The sequence below is a fragment of the Sapajus apella genome, unplaced genomic scaffold (assembly GCF_009761245.1).
Source record: "Sapajus apella isolate SASKATOON/1434 unplaced genomic scaffold, GSC_monkey_1.0 scaffold23, whole genome shotgun sequence".
Classification (NCBI taxonomy): domain Eukaryota; kingdom Metazoa; phylum Chordata; class Mammalia; order Primates; family Cebidae; genus Sapajus; species Sapajus apella.
The window spans coordinates 5470974-5479817 of record NW_022436963.1 but is presented as its reverse complement, the minus strand read 5'-3'; the positions used below and the strand labels follow the sequence as shown (position 1 = coordinate 5479817).

Here is an 8844-nt window from a genome sequence, read left to right as displayed (position 1 = left end):
TTGTCTCCCAGTTCCTATAGCACGTCTCAAAGCGTGTTGAGTATTTAATCCAGTGTGACATCATACACTGTCATGCTTCCCTGGCTGCTGGACTGGTGGCCAAGTCTGGATCCTGGTGGTATTGCCTCCCCTTTGCCTGGTAGCTAGCTGCACTTCTAGAAAGTATTCCACAACGATCACTGAGTGAGACAGTAAGTGAGTGTGTGAGTGCAGGAATGATTGTGTGGCACTTAAATGACAATTCCCTTCTAACTGTGGGGTCCCAGATGAATGCTGGTCCACAAGCTAGAAAACACCCCAAAGTGCTTTCAATAAAAAAAATCCTGGCCCTGCTGCTTCCTCTCTGCAGCTCAGTGCCTGTGGCCGGTTGGAAGGCCATCCCAGAAAGGCTCTTTATTCCCACAATGCAATGCGAGCCCAGCTCCTTGCTGCTTGCCTGCCTTTGCCAGCAGGTCAGAGTCCCTGAAGGTGACCTGTCGGGCATCTTCTCCCCACACAGTCCCTCCTTTAATTTGGCTGCCAGAATGCTGAATGCCAAGTTTTTCCGGGCAGGCCAGCAACTTTTGTGGCTGGCATGTCTGTTTTCCTCCACTTAGTCACCATTTTTCCCCTTTGAAAACCCTTATTTTATTAATTTTACTGTATAAATTATTTTGATACTTTGCTTCAAATTCAATTGAAGGAGAAAAAAAAAGAATCAGATAAGTAACCTGAATACAATTTTACATCTGAAGTCTCCAATTTCTGGTTCTACTCCATGAATTTGGAAAGAATCTCAAGATTGAGATGACTTCAGGCAACATGTGCACCTTCAGAAAATTGCACCCTCCTTGGGAGAAATGGTTGACTCCAGGACTAGGGCACAGAAAGTACAAAAAGAACTTGGAACATCTTGCTGTGCCAGAAAATAAGAAAAGTCTCACAGAATGATGGGGACACATCAAATTATGGGCAGGTTTAAAGGGGCCAAATCTGAGACAATTTGAACATTAAAATAAATAATGATAATAAAATAGTATAACCTATTGAGTAAAATAGGAATGAATAAGCCTATACTCAATTAATTTGTTAATTAATTGGAGGATAAGTTGCCTTTCTTATAGTAGCAAGATAGACAATGAATGTAAAAGGAATGATGGAATTAGAAAATCACCACTGGGCAATCACCAGATCTATAACTTTCAGGCAAGAATCACAATGGATAAAACACTAGAGGGTGAAAAGCTTGAGGACTAAAAGAAGATTTACACGCTCTCCAAACATCTTCCCACATGATGCATATAAATTACAAAGTAAAAGAGAAACGTTACACTGGGAAAGAAAGAGATCAAAGTTATTATCAATGGTAAGAGGACAATTCAAGAGCATGTGTTGCCTGCTATGATGCACTGAGAAAAATGCAACATCCCTCCTGTATATTTCTACTAAAGAATCAGTCTGACTCTAATCATGTGGAAACATCAGACAGTCAAAGTGGGCCAATCTGCAAGATAACTGGCTAGACAACTGTACATCTAAATAGGATGAATTTTATTGCATGTGGATTATAGCTCAATACACCTGATTAAAAAAAAAAAAAAAACTGGCCTGCATGCTTTAAAAGTATCAATGTCATAGAAAAGAAAGGCTAAGAACTGTTCCAAATGAAAGGACACAAAAGAGACAAAATAAGTGAATGCAACACGTGATAAAGGGTTTTCTTTTGCTATAAAGAATATTATTAAAATAATGGGGGAAATCCAAATAAGATTATTAGACAATAATAATGCATAAATGTTGATTTTCTGATTTTGATGACTGTACTATGGTTATTTAAGACAATAATCTTGTTTTTGGGAAATAGATTCTTAAGTGTTTAATAGCTGTCTGAGTCAGTTTGGGCTGGTAAAACAAAAATATCATAGACTGGATTAAACAATAGAAATTTATTTCTCACAGTTCTAGAGGCTGGAAGTTCAAGGGCAGGATGCCAGCATGCTTGGGTTCTGATTAGGGTCCTCTTCCTCGTTCACAGAGGGCTAACTTCTCCTTGTATCCTCAGGTGGCAGAGAACAAAGAAGAAGCAAGTTCTCACATGTCTTTTTATAAGGGCATTAATTCCATTCATGAGGACCCCACCCTCATGACCTAATTATCTCCTAAAGGCTACAACTTATTTTTTTTTTCTTTTTTTTTTTTTTGAGATAGAGTTTCGCTCTTGTTACCTAGGCTGGAGTGCAATGGCACCATCTCGGCTCACAGCAACCTCCGCCTCCCAGGTTCAGGCAATTCTCCTGCTTCCGCCTCCTGAGTCACTGGGATTACAGGCACACGCCACCATGCCCAGCTAATTTTTTGTAGTTTTAGTAGAGACGGGGTTTCACCATGTTGACCAGGATGGTCTCGATCTCTTGACCTCGTGATCCACCTGCCTCGGCCTCCCACAGTGCTGGGATTACAGGCTTGAGCCACCGCGCCCGGCCGTTATTTTTTTTTCTTCAACTTTTAAGTTCAGGGGTAATATGGTTTGGTTGTGTCTGCACCCAAATCTCACCTTGAACCGTAGCTCCCATAATCCCCATGCCTAACAGGAGGGACCTGGTGGGAGGTAATTGAATCATGGGAGCTGGTTTTTCCTGTGCTGTTCTCATGATAGTGAATAAGTCTCATGAGATCTGATAGGTTTATAAAGGCCAGCTCCCCTGCACACATGCTCTTGCCTGCCTCCATGTAAGACATGCCTTTGCTCCTCCTTTGTCTTCTGCCATGATGGTGAGGTCTCTCCAGCCCTGTGGAACTGTGAGTCCATTAAGCCTCCCTTGCTTAATAAATTACCCAGTCACAGGTATTTCTTCATAGCAGTATGAAAATGGACTAATACAAGTGGTACATGTGCAGGATGTGTAGGTTTGTTACATAGGTAAATGTGTGCCATGGTGGTTTTCTGCACAGATCATCCCATCACCTAGGTATTAAGCCAGGCATCCATTAACTATTCTTCTTGATGCTCTTCCCCATCCTACCCCTACCCCTGACAGGCCCCAGTGTATGTTGTTTTCCACCATGTGTCCATGTGTTCATTGTTCAGCTCCCACTTATAAGTGAGAACATGTGGTGCTTGGTTTTTGGTTCCTGGATGAGTTTGCTGAGGTTAATGGCTTCCAGCTCCATTCATGCGCCTGTAAAGAACATGACCTTGTTCCTTTTTATGGCTGCATAGTATTTCATGGTATATAGGTACCTCATTTTCTTTATCCAGTCTATGACTGATGGGCATTTAGGTTGATTCCATGTTTTTGTTATTGTGAACAGTGCTGCAATAAACACAATCTTTATAATAGAATGACTTATATTCCTCTGGGTACATACTCAGTAATGAGATTGTTGGATCAAATGGTATTTCTCCCTCTAGGTCTCTGAGGAATTGCCACACTGTCTTTCACAATGGTTGAACTAATTTACACTCCCACCAACAGTATAAAAGCGTTTTATTTTATTCTCGGCAACCTCACCTGCATCTGTTGTTTTTTGACTTTTTAATAATAGCCATTCTGACTGGCATAAGATGGTATCTCATTGCAGTTTTGATTTGTGAATCTCTAACAATCAGTGATGTTGAGCTTTTCTTTTGATATGTTTCTTGGCCACATAAATGTCTTCTTTTGAGAAGTATGTTCATGTCCTTTGCCCATTTATTAAGGAGGTTTTTTTCTTGTACAATTTTCTTGTGAATTTAAGTTCCTTGTAGACTCTGGATATTAGATCTTTGTTAGATGGATAGACTACAGAAATTTTCTCCCATTCTGTAGGTTGTCTGTTCACTCTAATGATAGTTTCTTTTGCTGTGCAGAAGCTCTTTAATTAGATTCTATTTGCCAATTTTTGCTTTTGTTGCAATTGCTTTTGGCATTTTTGTCATGAAATTTTTGCCCGTAAAGATCCACATCTTAATAAATCACATTCAGGGTTAGGATTTCAACATAGGAATGGGTGGGGGAGGGGCATAAATGTTCAATTCATAGCAGTAGTAAAGGGGCATTATAATATCATGTCTGTAATTAAGATCCAATGGTTGGTTGGTAGGTAGGTATATTGATAGATACACAGATACACATAGGATAACATGGTAAAATGTTATATCTGAGAAATCTGAATAGAGGGCATGTGAGAATACTATTTCAAATTTTTTGTAAGTCTGTGATTATCCAAGTTAAAAGAAAAAACTCAGAGGGAGGAAGGAAGAGAGAGAGAAAAAGATCTGCACCAAAGCACTTGCCTTGTCAGGTGGATATTCACAACCTTGAGGGGGAAATGTTGCCATTCCCTCTCAGAAACCTGCCTTAGTCTCCCATGGTACTAACTTTTGATAACTAATGCCCACAGTAAGTTACATCCCTTTTACTATAATCTTACTTCATCTCCACTATTCTGAATATAGTCAGGTCAAGCCACAGAGCTGTAAAATGATGGCCTATCTTCTCTCCTGGTATTACATACCTCTACCTCTCCAACATGAAAATGTTGAGCTCACAGTTGTAATTCTATCGTTGTCTGCATCATCCTTGGGTTTCTGCCTGTCTGTCTCACTGCACCATAAGATTCAGGAAAGCAGGGATTGGGTCCGGCTTTGCTGAAGGTTGTACCTTTAGTGCAAGACCCAGCGCAACATGAAAATATGGGGCTCCTGGTTCAAGAACAAGTACAAGATTGCAACAGCAGATCATTAAACCAAGAGCAAGGTCCTTCTGAGCACAGGGCACATGCATGCCCGCGGGTTGTACCCAGTGAAGTCAGTCATGGCTAGCACAGCACTGGTACAGAGGAGGGGCTGCTGGTAAATGTGTGCTACATGAATGAAGGAATGAATGAATGAATGAAGCTTTTAAAACACATTTCCAGGCTGTATGTAAAGGTGAGGTCTCCGGTAGTCAAAACTTTTATATTGATAATTGATTTGGGCCTTCCTAAATCAACTCCAAATAGATTCTGGACTGCAGGGGGTGCCAATTCCCGTCATGCAGCAGGAACAATGTTGAGCTCCAGCAATCCACAGCCACTTCCCCACAGCCACAACCAGGGACAGGCCATTCTGATTCTCCATGCAGGACAGCTCCTGCCAGCCTCCCCTCATAGTCTTCTTACCTTCTGCTTTCCCCCTTCTCCCCCCACCCCCAGCCCACACATCTCCTCTTTGGACTCAGTCCCAGTACAGAACGTTCTAACCAAAGAGTGTGAGCCCCTCTGGAGGCTGCAGCATTAATAATCCCACCTATGCCAAACTGGGCACTGAAGCGAAGCTACCAGACCCCTTTTCACTCATGACCTACATTGTCATTGGTTCCATGGACTGTTCATTCTGCACCTCGAGGAGGAAAATGTTACCATGACAACAGCTCCTAGAGTTACAGGGATGTAAAACACCTACTTTAAAAAAGGTTCACTTTCCCATATGGCAAATGGACTTCATTAGTTGTTTCTAAATCAAATATCCAAACAAGGTGGGCTGAAAAGAGAATATTTTTAAGGAAGTAATTTAGATTGTAGCACCAGAACTACCCCTTGAGATACTGGAGAGTGAAGAGAGAGTACCATCGCTTTTTGGTTTTGTTTTTAAAGACTGATATTATTAGAAATTATCTGTGTGCTCACTGGCTAATGTGAACTTTTCCATATGAGAAGGAAACAGACAGCTGATTCTCTCTTCTTGGTTGGTTTCTATTACATTGTCCTCTTAGCCGTCTGTTTCTAGCTCTTCCCACTCCACCATCCAGCAAATGCTGTGTGTAACAGAAAGAGAACAAGGCTCTTAGGCCTAAAGTCTCACTTTACTGTCTCTGAGTCCTATGACCTCAAGCAAGTTATTTCTTCTCTGAGTCCCAGTTTCTTCACTGGAGACATGCATTTATTCATTACCCAAACATTCACAAAAGTTTCTTGAGCAATTATTATGGACCTGAAGTCACAATACCTCCCTGAGGAGGTGTTGTGGCCTGAGACCAATGTCAGGTTGAAATCAATGTAGAAATCATAATCACTTGTTATCTCTGCCTCCTCCCCCTGACCCATGCCCCAGTCAAAGTTAGTGACAGCTTCCCCTAACTCTCACAGCCCCAGCCTGCCTTCACAGCTGATGTGTCTTTGTTACCCACTTAGACTCTGAGTGGGTTACCCAAGGGCAAGAATCGGCTTCCAACCCACATGATCTCCCCAGGATGTGGCACCAAATCAGGCACATCACCAGTCTCTATAAGTGGTACTGCACATTTTCTTATGTTCCTTGTACAAACAATGAACTCAAATTATAATCACCTTCCAATGGTGGCTCCAGAGTCCCCACATGGGAATGCTTAAGAGGGGTGCCCAGGGCCAGGTAAGGTGGCTCACACTTATAATCCCTGCACTTTGGGAGGCTGAGCAGAAGGATTTCTTGAGGCCAGGGGTTTGAGACTAGCCTAGACAATACAGAAAGACCCTATCTCTGAAAAAAAGAAAAAAAAAAGACAAAAGCTGTTTTTAATTAGCTGGGAGTGGTGGTACACACCTGTAGTCCCAGCTAGTTGGGAGGCTGAAGTAGGAGGATCACTGACATTGGTCACAGGCCACACCACCTCCTCAGGGAGGTATTGTGACTTCAGGTCCATAATAATTGCTCAAGAAACTTTTGTGAATGTTTGGGTAATGAATAAATGCATGTCTCCAGTGAAGAAACTGGGACTCAGAGAAGAAATAACTTGCTTGAGGTCATAGGACTCAGAGACAGTAAAGTGAGACTGCAATGAGCTATGGTTGTACCATCTTTGCTTTAGCCTGAGTGACAGAGCAAGACCGCATCTCTACAGAAAAAAAAAAAAAAAGAGGGGCACCTGTTTGAAGGCTGCAGAGATTGTACCAGCATGTCTGCTTGGGGACCTTGAAGCTGTATTTGCATGGCAAGCAGTCTGTTTTTGCTTGGATTATTTGTACACGGGGTGACTTAGACAGGGTGTACATGGCAATTATAAATGAGTTTAGAGGAACTTTCCAGAATGCTCGGTGAGAGGCTGAGGAGCGGTAGCTATCCAAGCTGCGCACAGCTTTGCGCTCCTTCCTGCTCCCTCACACACCGACCTCAGCCTGCTCACCGGCAGTAGAAGATGGTGAAAGAAACCACTTACTACGATGTTTTGGGAGTCAAACCCAATGCTACTCAGGAAGAGCTGAAAAAGGCTTATAGGAAACTGGCCTTGAAGCACCATCCTGATAAGAATCCAAATGAAGGAGAGAAGTTTAAACAGATTTCTCAAGCTTACGAAGTTCTCTCTCATGCAAAGAAAAGGGAATTATATGACAAAGGAGGAGAGCAGGCAATTAAAGAGGGTGGAGCAGGTGGCGGTTTTGGCTCCCCCATGGACATCTTTGATATGTTTTTTGGAGGAGGAGGAAGGATGCAGAGAGAAAGGAGAGGTAAAAATGTTGTACATCAGCTCTCAGTAACCCTAGAAGACTTATATAATGGTGCGACAAGAAAACTGGCTCTGCAAAAGAATGTGATTTGTGACAAATGCAAAGGTAGAGGGGTAAGAAAGGAGCAGTAGAGTGCTGTCCCAATTGCCGAGGTACTGGAATGCAAATAAGAATTCATCAGATAGGACCTGGAATGGTGCAGCAAATTCAGTCTGTGTGCATGGAGTGCCAGGGCCATGGGGAGCGGATCAGTCCTAAAGATAGATGTAAAAGCTGCAATGGAAGGAAGATAGTTCGAGAGAAGAAGATCCTAGAAGTTCATATTGACAAAGGCATGAAAGATGGCCAGAAGATAACATTCCATGGTGAAGGAGACCAAGAACCAGGACTGGAGCCAGGAGATATAATCATTGTGTTAGATCAGAAGGACCATGCTGTTTTTACTCAACGAGGAGAACACCTTTTCATGTGTATGGACATACAGCTGGTTGAAGCACTGTGAGGCTTCCAAAAGCCGATATCTACTCTTGACAACCGAACCATAGTCATCACCTCTCATCCAGGTCAGATTGTCAAGCATGGAGATATCAAGTGTGTACTAAATGAAGGCATGCCAATTTATCGTAGACCATATGAAAAGGGTTGCCTAATCATCGAATTTAAGGTAAACTTTCCTGAGAATGGCTTTCTCTCTCCTGATGAACTGTCTTTGCTGGAAAAACTCCTACCGGAAAGGAAGGAAGTGGAAGAGACTGATGAGATGGATCAAGTAGAACTGGTGGACTTTGATCCAAATCAGGAAAGACAGCGCCATTACAATGGAGAAGCATATGAGGATGATGAACATCATCCCAGAGGTGGTGCTCAGTGTCAGACCTCTTAATGGGCCAGTGAATAACACTCACTGCTGGCATTTTATATGCAGTAGTGAATGAGTAAGGACTGTAATCATAATATGCTCACTACTTGCTTTTGTTTTTGTTTTAATCAACTATAGTAGTGTTTTAAAAAGTTAAATGAAGAATAAAGGCAAATATAAAAGCTCAAAAAAATAAAAAATAAAAATAAATGAGTTTAACCCCCACCCCCTTCCAGCAGAGCACCTCTTATCTAATCTCTTGCCTTTCAGAAGCAGCCTGTGACATTCCTCACTACTTCCTCCAGAAGGACATCTCTCTTCCATTTCCCTTCTTAGCTGAAAGCCTAGTCACAAGGGAGTGCTACAGAGAAGAGAAAATCATCACAAAACAGGGCATCAAAACCATGGTGACACGAACCTGAAACCACATCACCTTTCCTTAATTTCAGAGTCTCCCTCCACAGCTGGGCTTGCAGAGAAATGTGGAACATCACTCTGGTAATCCCTTCCAGACATGATAATGTTCTAGTTACTGCCTAGGAGGACCTACCTGGTATTTCTCA

At 42.2% G+C, this 8844-nt stretch overlaps 1 pseudogene across 1 annotated transcript; it reads left to right on the top strand.

Annotated features, from left to right (window-relative positions):
- Positions 1-6997: 6997 nt before the first annotated feature.
- On the top strand, positions 6998-8463 carry LOC116559425 (annotated as a pseudogene). Its single transcript, XR_004272452.1, has one exon. The product of XR_004272452.1 is annotated as a dnaJ homolog subfamily A member 1 pseudogene (transcript).
- The last annotated feature ends 381 nt before the right edge of the window (positions 8464-8844 follow it).